Source organism: Impatiens glandulifera, chromosome 6, assembly GCF_907164915.1.
Source record: "Impatiens glandulifera chromosome 6, dImpGla2.1, whole genome shotgun sequence".
NCBI lineage: Eukaryota > Viridiplantae > Streptophyta > Magnoliopsida > Ericales > Balsaminaceae > Impatiens > Impatiens glandulifera.
Window position 1 is genome coordinate 43845371 of NC_061867.1, and position 10510 is coordinate 43855880.

A 10510-nucleotide genomic window follows, 5' to 3' on the forward strand; every position below is an offset into this window, starting at 1 on the left:
GTGAGAGGAATAGAGCAATCAGTTACAAAGAATCTTGTTTCTTTCTTTTCGGTTATATATCATAAATATATATGAGGTCGATCTTTGAACATGTTTTAAAACGTAAATTTTTATTTATTGTTCTAATCGATTTGATCATTGTTCTATTCGATTTGATCGATTAAAAAGTTAGATTCAATCTATTTTATTCTTGTGTCAAAAATTATTGTAAATAATACAAATATAATAATAAATTATATATAAATTGGTTTAACATAATATTTTTGTTTTTAAAAAAGTTAAAGTACCTCTTATTATTATTATTAGATTTTTTAAATAGTATTTTATTTTAATGATTTGAAATTTAACTTTTCAAAGATATTTCTTTGTCAAAAATTAAAAGATAGATTCAATCCATTGTATTCATGTATTAACCATTATGGTTAATAATATAAATATAATAATAAATTATATATAAATTGATTTAACAGAATATTTTGTTTTCTTTGACAAAATTAAAAGATATAGTCAATTGTGTTGTATTCTTGTCTCAAAATTATTATTAAATAATAGAAATATAATAATAAATTATGTATAAATTGATTTAGCATAATATTTTGTTTTTAAAAAAGTTAAAGGACCTCTTATTATTATTATTATTAGATTTTTAAAATATATTTAATTGAAGACTTGAGATTTAACTCTTCAAATAGATATTTCCTTTGTTAAAAATTAAAAGATAGGTTCAATCTATTGTATTCTTGGATAAAAATTACTGTTAAATATACAAATATAATAATAAATTATTATAATTGGTTTATATATTGTTTTTTTTGTTTTAAAATGGAAAGAAACCTCTTATTATTATATTTTTTAAAATAATATTTTATTTTAATGATTGAGATTTATCTCTTCTAGATATTTAAATATTACTTTTTGTTGTAACTAAATTATTTATACTTGTTTAATTTAATCATAATCGACTAATCGTTATTGTCTGTCAATGTCTACTAATCCACAAATTAAAGTATGGTTTGGAGATTTCAAAAGTGGTCGCATTATTGAGTTGGTTGGTTGCGTTTAACGGTTCTATATTTCTTACACCCTATTAAATTATTCATCCTTACAATGTCTTTAATATTCAATCAATATATTGAAACAGTTAATAATTGGCCCTAATAGTAACATTTCCTGCAATTTTAAGCTGTTAAATGGTGATTTAGATTGTTTTAAAGGAACTAAATTTATAGTTGCGTGAGTTGTGAAAAAAAAGTTAAAGTGAACTTAAAAAATTAAATAATTTTTTTTGAAACGAATTGATAAAAGTAAATTTCTCATTTTAATAATTAATAAATAAATAATTAATAAAAAAAATATGGAATAATGTCACATTTTTACCGATACAAAAATACTATATATTCGAGACTGGCTAATATAATATTGTCCCTGGATATGGTGTACATGGTGAACAAAGATCTGGGATATGCATAACTCGAACAAATTCTGTTCGAGCCCCACTTTTCAACAATTTTTCTCAAACTACCCACACTTTCATTCACTTTCCCAAACTACTCATTTTTTTCTCTCTAAATCATTAATTATCTTTTTAATTACACATCTTCCACACTAATCCACTAATTACTTAATTTTATAAATATACATATATAATTAAAATTAATAATACATATATTAAATAAAATATATTACATTAATATTAAAATAATATATATATTATTTTTACTTAAATTTATAAATATAATATATAATTAAAAATAAACATTATAAATTAAAATAAAATATATTACATACACCTTTAATATTATATATTAAAATAAAATATATTATATTATATAAATATTAAAATAACACATATATTACATAAGTATTAAAATAATACATATATTATATTTGTACTTGATTTTATAAATATAATATATATAATTAAACTAAATATACTAAATTAAATAATTAAAATAAATATTATAAACTAAAATAAAATATATAACATAAACCTAAAATAAAATAAAATAAATAAAACTTTAAAATAAACTACCTAAACTATAAAATATTTATAAAAGTAATCAATTTAAAAAACCTTAAAATAAAATAAATTATATAAATTTTAAAATATTTATAATATTTTACACATTTACGTAAAATATAAGTGTTATTTTAATATTGATGTAATATATGTATTATTTTAATATTTATATAATATAACATATTTTATTTTAATATATAATATTATAATTTTATGTAATGTATTTTATTTAGTGTATAATATTTTATTTTAGTTTATAATATTTATTTGAATTATTTAATTTATAATGTTTAATATTAATTATATATATTATATTTATAAAATTAAGTAAAAATAAAATATGTGTGTCATTTTAATATTTATGTAATATATGTGTTATTTTAATATATAATATTAAAAGTTTATGTAATGTATTTTATTTTAATGTATAATATTTATTTAAATTATTTAATTTGTAATGTTTAATTTTAATTATATGTTATATTTATATATATATATGTGTTATTTTAATATTAATATAATATATTTTATTTAATATATGTATTATTAATTTTAATTATATATATTTATATTTATAAAATAAAGTAATTAGTGGATTAGTGTGGAAGATGTGTAATTAAGAGGATAATTAATGATTTAGAGAGAGAAATGTGGATAGTTTGGGAAAGTGAATGAAAAGGTGGATAGTTTGAGAAAAATTATTTGAAGAGTAAGTAGAACAAGAATTGGTTCTGCGTAACTCTATTTTTTTATTTTAATTTATTAATTATTTCTCTAATTTTAAAAAATCGACAAAGACTCATATTTATTCATCCATTATATTCATAAAAATAATTATGATTTTAAAGCCTACTTCATAATAATAATAATAATAATAATAATAATAATAATAATAATAATAATAATAATAATAATAATAACGTAGGGCATTAATTAATTAACAAAGTTTCATCACATTTCAGTGGGTTTTGGATAAATCCGGTACCAGGTCTTTCAATATATATATATATATATATATATATATATATATATAATTAGGCTTAATTTCAAAATTATTCAGATTGTGATAGCTGTTAATTTAAATATATATGTGAGAGTAAATAAATATTTGAGTCGGATCGTGGATTGCTCATAAACTTAAAATGGTTAAAAATAAAATTAAAAATGTGTATAGTATGTTATTGAATTTGCAATCTAACAAATAAGTACAACCCTTTAACCAACTAGATTAATAACGTTTATATTTTAAATTCAACACCAAATTTGATAACGCGAAACATTTTAACAATATAAGTTCAAATTTGTGATGCTTAATTTAAAAGTGTCCAAAATTTCAGGTCGGAGTTGTGGTTAATTTGGATACATATGTGAGAGTAAATGGATACTTGAGTCGGATTATGGGTTTACCCCCATAACATAAAAACGGTTAAAATAAATTAAAAAATGTTATATGCAGATATATATATATATATATATAATGTTCGAACTTTCAACCTAACAAAAATAAGTAAATGATTTAACCAGCTAGGGGCTAATAGACGTTATAGTTTAAATTAACACCAAATTTAATGAACACAGACATTTTAACAATATAAGTTCAACTTTTTTAAAGGTGTAATCGAATGTTTAAGATGCACCATCGAATTTGGGTATTAAATAATCAAAATCATTATAGATATAAAAACTTAAATGAGGCTAGTTAGTTGATTTTTTAAATATTTTTTATTTTTTCAAATAAGTATATATACATATTGATGCTTAATTTAAAAAGTGTCTGAGTGCCGGGTCGAGAGCTGTGAATAATTTAGATAAGTAAAAGTGCGAAAAGAAAGCCAAAATCAGCATCGGGCTCAAAGAAACCTTCGCAAAGCGGTCAGTAAATAAAGAATAAGAAAAATAAGATCAGAAAGAAGAAGAAGACAAATATATGTGAGAGTAAATGGATACTTGAGTTGGAGTTGTGAGTTGACCCCCCATAACTTAAAAAAGGTTAAAAATAAAATTAAAAATGTTATATGTATGTCACAAACAGCGGTGGAAAATCTAAGGATTCGTTCATGAAGGGAAGATCGGATTAGTAACACAAACATTGTGATAAAAAACCTAAGGATTTATGCCTAAAGGTGTAATCAATGTTTAAGAATGCACTGCTCGAATTTGGCTATTAAATAATCAAAATTATTATAGATTAACAATTTAATGAATTGTTAGATTTATTTTGTTTAATATTTTATTTTTTCAAATAAGTATATTATAATAAGGTAACATTAGACCGTCGTAGATAATTTATATAATTATTCAAAATATAACTTACAAAATATATATAATACATACACAAAATTATAAATTTTTAACATCATAAGTGGGGTAGCGATTAAAGTGTTAATATTTCATACTAATATCAAGTTTGAATCCTATAAAGAAATAATTATTATATGTGAGTGATGCAAAATATTGGTAGATAAAGCGGAACGAGAATGTTGGTGTCGAGAAAACCTAAGTGTTTGTTCATGGAGAGAATGTCTGCTTGAGTAACGCAAAACATTGATGAAAAAACCTAAGGGTTTGTCCATGGAGGAAATGTCGGTTTGATTTAATGCAAACATTGTTGAGAAAACCTAAGAGTTTGGTCCTGGAGGGGAATGTCGGCTTGAGTAACACAAAATTGGTGATAAAAAACCTAGTGTTTATGTCCTAAAAGTGTAATTGAATGTTTAAGAATGAAGCCATCGAATTTGGTTATTAAATAAGCAAAAACAAAATCAGATATAAAAAATATAATAAACTTAAATAATTGATTAGATGATTTTTTTTAATATTCTTATTTTTTTAATATATATAATAAGTAATATTAAGACCTAAATCAGACTTTATATTTAATTGTAATTTGATTCAAAATTTAATGTTTGAAGATTTATTTATTGTAATTACTTTATTTTCCTAATGAATGTTTCAATTTATATAAGTTTTGCTAGGATTAAAAAAATAACAAAACAATTTTAAATAAAACGAGTGGATAAAAGTAAGTTTTGTCATATTTTTTAATAATCAGATAAAAAGAATATTAAATTAACGTAACTTTTTATATCATTACTCGGGTTACATGTGAGTAAAATAATAATCAAACTGAGAGATTTAGAGACGGTGATATCCAAACAAAGTTATAATTTTATACTTTTAAATTCGCTAAGTTAGAAAATAAATTGAATATTCAACAACAAAATTTGATTATGATTTCAAACAATAATTAACATATCAATAAAATAAGCATAATTAATCTTAATCAGATCTACAAACTACTATACAAAAAATAAGATTTTAATTTAAATTAAATAAATTTCAATATAATGTGTTTAAGTACTCTGACAAATAACATTAAATTTCAAATAGTCTCAATCTCTCTTTTTTACAAAAATATATAATATATATTAATCAAAATGAATTCTTTCTTTGTTAATTTTTTTTTCTAAGAACTAGTTTCATAATAGGTTCTTTTAATAAAAAATCACATCTTAAATTTGTTTTTCATTAATCTAATTACACAATTCATCTAGCAACTAAGATATTAAATAACTCAAACATTAAACTTTTATGCTTTGTTTTTTTAATAAAAATTTAAATATAATCAAACATTATTTCATAATTATACCATTTAATCTATTAATTAAAATATTAAAAGTTATACAATATATATCCTTCATTATATATTAATAATGTTTATTTTTCAAAATTATAATCAATATTTTTATATATAATTGAAAATTTATTCAAACAGTACCTCATGGGTCATGATCTAAATTATTAGATGTCAGGCCAGTCAACTCCATTAAATATCTATTCAAAACAAAACAAAATAAAAATTGTAAGCACTTTCCCATTCTCCTTCCTTCCCACCATTCAAGGCTTCATGTTACCATTGTCACATCAAAATCAAATATTGTATGAAGAAAATCAAATGAATATTAACATAGTACCAACTTGCAATTGACTATTATTGGCTTTCAAAACAATCACTATACTTTTATTTATGTCAAATTTAGTCATCAAACTTAAGTAGCACTGATATGTGACGAATTCTTGGCTTTTTATTTGAGAGTCTGAGTTGAAGTAAGAAATATAAATAAATTTATGCCTAATTAAATTAGGTTTTAAAATGTAAATTCATCTAGATCCATGTTCGAATGACTTGATAACATGGTGTTTTGATTTTTTTTTTTGTTGATGCTCAATATAAATCTCAATGTCACAATTGATTTAGAGATGGTTGGCCATAGTAGGTGATGAAGAATATGACTTTTGAGATTTAGAACAGTTTAGTTTAAGCTTAAAAGAATGATAAAGCATGAAATACCAATTTAATAGTTCTTCAAACCTTATAATGTGCTAGAGTGAGTATCTTTTAAAATAAAATTAGGGTTCAGAAGGATGTGTGATTTTTTTTTTTGGAATAGAGAAAAACAATGAATAAAAACAATAAAAAAAATCTAAATGTATATATATAAGGAGGCTAATGGATGACTAATACTGTAATTTTTTTTCTTTTTTATCAGAAAATTTCGGTATACAGAAAATTCGTACATTTATTATACATTGATTTCAGTATACATTCATTCGATAGCCTTAATGGCGGTATAATATCATAATTATATCGTTGATACAGAAAAACATATTTACTTACACACAAAAAGGTCATTCTGTATGGTTACTATAGAAACGTTATACAAAACTATAAAGTAAGTTGTTTATCGTAAATAAGAATATTATTTATAAGATTCAATATTTTTATAGACTAGAAAATGTCAAAAACTAATTTAGTTATAAAAATTGAGTTATTAGAATAAACATAAGTATAGTTTTGAGACCCTATAGTTTTCGAGTTAAACTAGTGGAGACGAGATATGGAGATCTAAAACCGATTTTTAATCGCATTTGCATATATATTTTTTTTATATTGATAAGACACTCCAGATAATAATAATAATTTGAGTTAACGTGATTTGATTAAAAAATGTGTATTTATAATTGAATTAATATCAAATTATCTATTTAGAAAAAAAATAAATATGTTAAGTTAGAGAAACATAATAAAAATTTAAGAAATTAAGCATTAAATATGTTCGACAAATGAATAAATTACTAAAATTGATTGATTTGTTAGATTGTTTTATGAGGCTAAAACTTTTATAATGATGATGTGAATCAATTTTTGAAATGAAAATTAAAGCATAAACATTTATAATTTTAATCAGTCATATTTATTTATTTTATAATATGATATATATATATTATAAATATTATTTTTGTATATATCAAGATAGCAAAATTTTGAAAATTTTATATCTTTTACTTTACTGTAACAATAATTTTGGTAACGGTACCATACATTTGTTTAGGCATACCAAAAAAATTGATATTTTACTGTACAATATTTTATATATATATCGATAATGTCGATATTTTTCCATCCCTAAGGATGACAACTACAATTTGTTCTGCGTTATTCGATCCAGATTGTCTTATTTGAGATGATTTTCTTGGTTTTATCGGTAGTTGACTAGAGATGACGTGAATGATATTTGTGTTCTCACTCAACTCCAAATCGAAAATAAATAAACTCAATTATATATATATATATATATATTTATTCTTTATATTATATATATAAAAAGTTAAATTTATTTCTTTATAATAATATAAATTTTTAATATAATACCATATATATTATATAAAAAATCTTTTATATAATATTATCATAATATTTTTATTTTATTTTAGAGAATGTGATATAAATCTTTGGGCGGAGATTCCGAATAAGGACAAAAATAATATTAAAACGATCCTAAGATATAATGAATCGGGAAGAAGGGTGTAAATAAGTTAGGTTATTCAGTTTGACTGAGTTTGTATCGAGTTCGAGTAACTCAATTTTATAATTGAACTCGCTTTGTAAGTTATATATTTATATAGTAACCTTAACATCATTTGCAAATCTTCTCCCCAAACTCTTCTTCTTCTCTAGGTGATCATTTTCCCCAAAATTCTTCGCTTCTCCTTTATCTTTTCTCTCTTACAATCAAATGTGCAAATTGATATTCTACATGCTCATCTAATCGCTCTTTTCACATGCTCATCTTCCACATTCCAAGTAATATTGTCTTGTTTCTTATTAGCATTTGAATTGTTATTGTTTTGTTAGCCGACCATTCATATGTTTCATAACCTTTAGTGTTTATTCTTACATAGTTTTTTTATAAATTTAATAATATCTAGTGTTTATTCTTACATAGTTTTTATAATTTAATAACATCTTGTGTTTATTCTTACATAGTTTTCATAAACCATTATTGGGTCATCCTTTATGTAAGAATTATTTTTGAAATTCGAGTTCGAGTATAAATTTCGGTACTCGATTTAGTTCAAAATAGTATTGTAATGGATTCAATTGGTGGACCAACAAGGATTGATAAAAACTCCAAATTTTATCAATATGCTCAATATTGAGATAGTGTAAATTTAGCTGGTTTTATTATTATTCTCTCATCATATTCTCCTAGATTATTAAAATTTTAATTGTTAACTTTTTTTTATGCAAATCTCTTTGTTTAGATCTGACAAATTTATATTTTGAGTAATACGCTAAATCATAAAAATAAAATGTGATAACAAAATACCAATATCATTATTATATTGTCTGTCTCTGTTACAATTACAAATGAAGTACAATAGTTTATCTAAAGAAAAGTAAATTAGTTTTGAAAAAACCCTGCATTAATAAGTAATAATAAATACCAATCAACCAAAAGAGGAACCCACTTGCAATGGCTTCACCTTTCTTAGATTGCATCTTCGTTCTTATCTCTTGATCTCACCAAATTAGATTTACAGACTATATACAAATTTCACCTTCTACTCAAATCTGCTTTTATGGCTTCTTGTTTTTAAGCCACAATAGAAATATTCCTTGCTCAAAACATTCAAACCCTTCAATCCTCACAGCAGCTGGTTTGTGCGCCAACCTTTGTTAGTGCACATGATGATCTTGTATTGTGTGATGAAAAAGGTTGGTGTAAAATGATCAAATTCATTTTTCCAAATTCTGAATCTTGTAATTAAAGGATTAGATGCTCTGTTGGTGGAGATCCACAAAAATAAGGTGAAGTGTATTCCCCATGATCGGTTTGGCTATTATTCCCTATAATCAGAGATGAAATCAAATGAGATCATCAATCTAAGTTATCTAAAACTATTACAAATTCGAGACAAACCTTAGAAATGATTAAATCCATAACCTCCAAACCATTCGATTCACATATATCCTCATCAAAATAGCTGCAAAATAATCTTAATCATAAATAATTATCCAAATAGAATCAAATAGAAATAATGAAAACCCACTTGATTTGAGATCTAGAACACCAGATCTGTTCATTGATGAAAGGATGAACCGTTCCAAGACGGCGTGGTTTGGGGCAAACGAGGTGTGTTGGAAGAAAGAAATTGAAGATTTCATCATCTCACCAAGTGAAGCCATGGATGGATGGATTCACGTACTTCTTCACCTTCTGTGTCTTTAAATAGAAAAAAAAATATAGTGTTTAAGAAAACATCAGATCTGATCCACATGAACATGCACGTACGTACACATGAGTATAGAGAGAAGAGTGAATAAATATATGAATTTACCTGCACTCTTAAACGTGAGCAGACGACAGAGGGAAGATGGTTGAGATGTTTACAATGGGAATTGCAATCTGACGGAATAAACTATGATAATATTATATATATATATATATATATATATATTATATATACATATAATATATTATGAATCCAGAAAGATAGAAACCGGCAATCACGCTTGTAATGGAAGGGGCAATAAGTCTGATGAATTAATGTAGGGTCAGTGTTATTTTCTTTGAATTTTTTATTTTATTGCTTTCCCATTATATATATAAATATGTGTACATATACATATGTGTACAAATTGATATTTGAGACTCAAGTTTAAATTTGGAAGAGTGTAATTTAAGACTTAGATTGTTAAAATTTTAATTATTTGAGGTGTTTTCCAAATATTATTTATTTCTTCTATTCTTATTGAGATAATTTAAATCGCATTGGAAAGATTGAAACACATATATTAAAAAAATATATTCAATTAGGACATAAATACATCCAAATTTTATAGATAATACACAAAATTATTATGTGAAAAATAAATAAATAATTATATTTTTGAGGGATTTCTCAAATCAATTTTATTTTTCTGGATAAATTAGAAGGTATAAATCTAAAAATTATTAAAAAAAAATATGTTCAAAACTTCTGTAATGTCATTCATTTACCAACCTGACAAATTAATTACAAATAAAAATGATACTATAGAATGAAGAAAATGAAACCTTGTGTAAAAAAACTAATTGTGATAATTTAAGTTCAAAATTCTTTAAAAAAAACTTTTAATTGAAGCTTGTGTCACCTTTAACTAAT

The 10510-nt window shown here is 22.8% G+C and overlaps 1 long non-coding RNA gene across 1 annotated transcript; it reads right to left on the reverse strand.

The window, feature by feature from the left end:
* Nucleotides 1-9284: 9284 nt before the first annotated feature.
* On the reverse strand, nucleotides 9285-9778 carry LOC124942911. Its single transcript, XR_007099768.1, has 3 exons — nucleotides 9704-9778; nucleotides 9416-9588; nucleotides 9285-9349 (listed from the first exon to the last, which is right to left on the reverse strand). It is a non-coding gene; the product is annotated as an uncharacterized LOC124942911 (long non-coding RNA).
* Nucleotides 9779-10510: the final 732 nt, after the last annotated feature.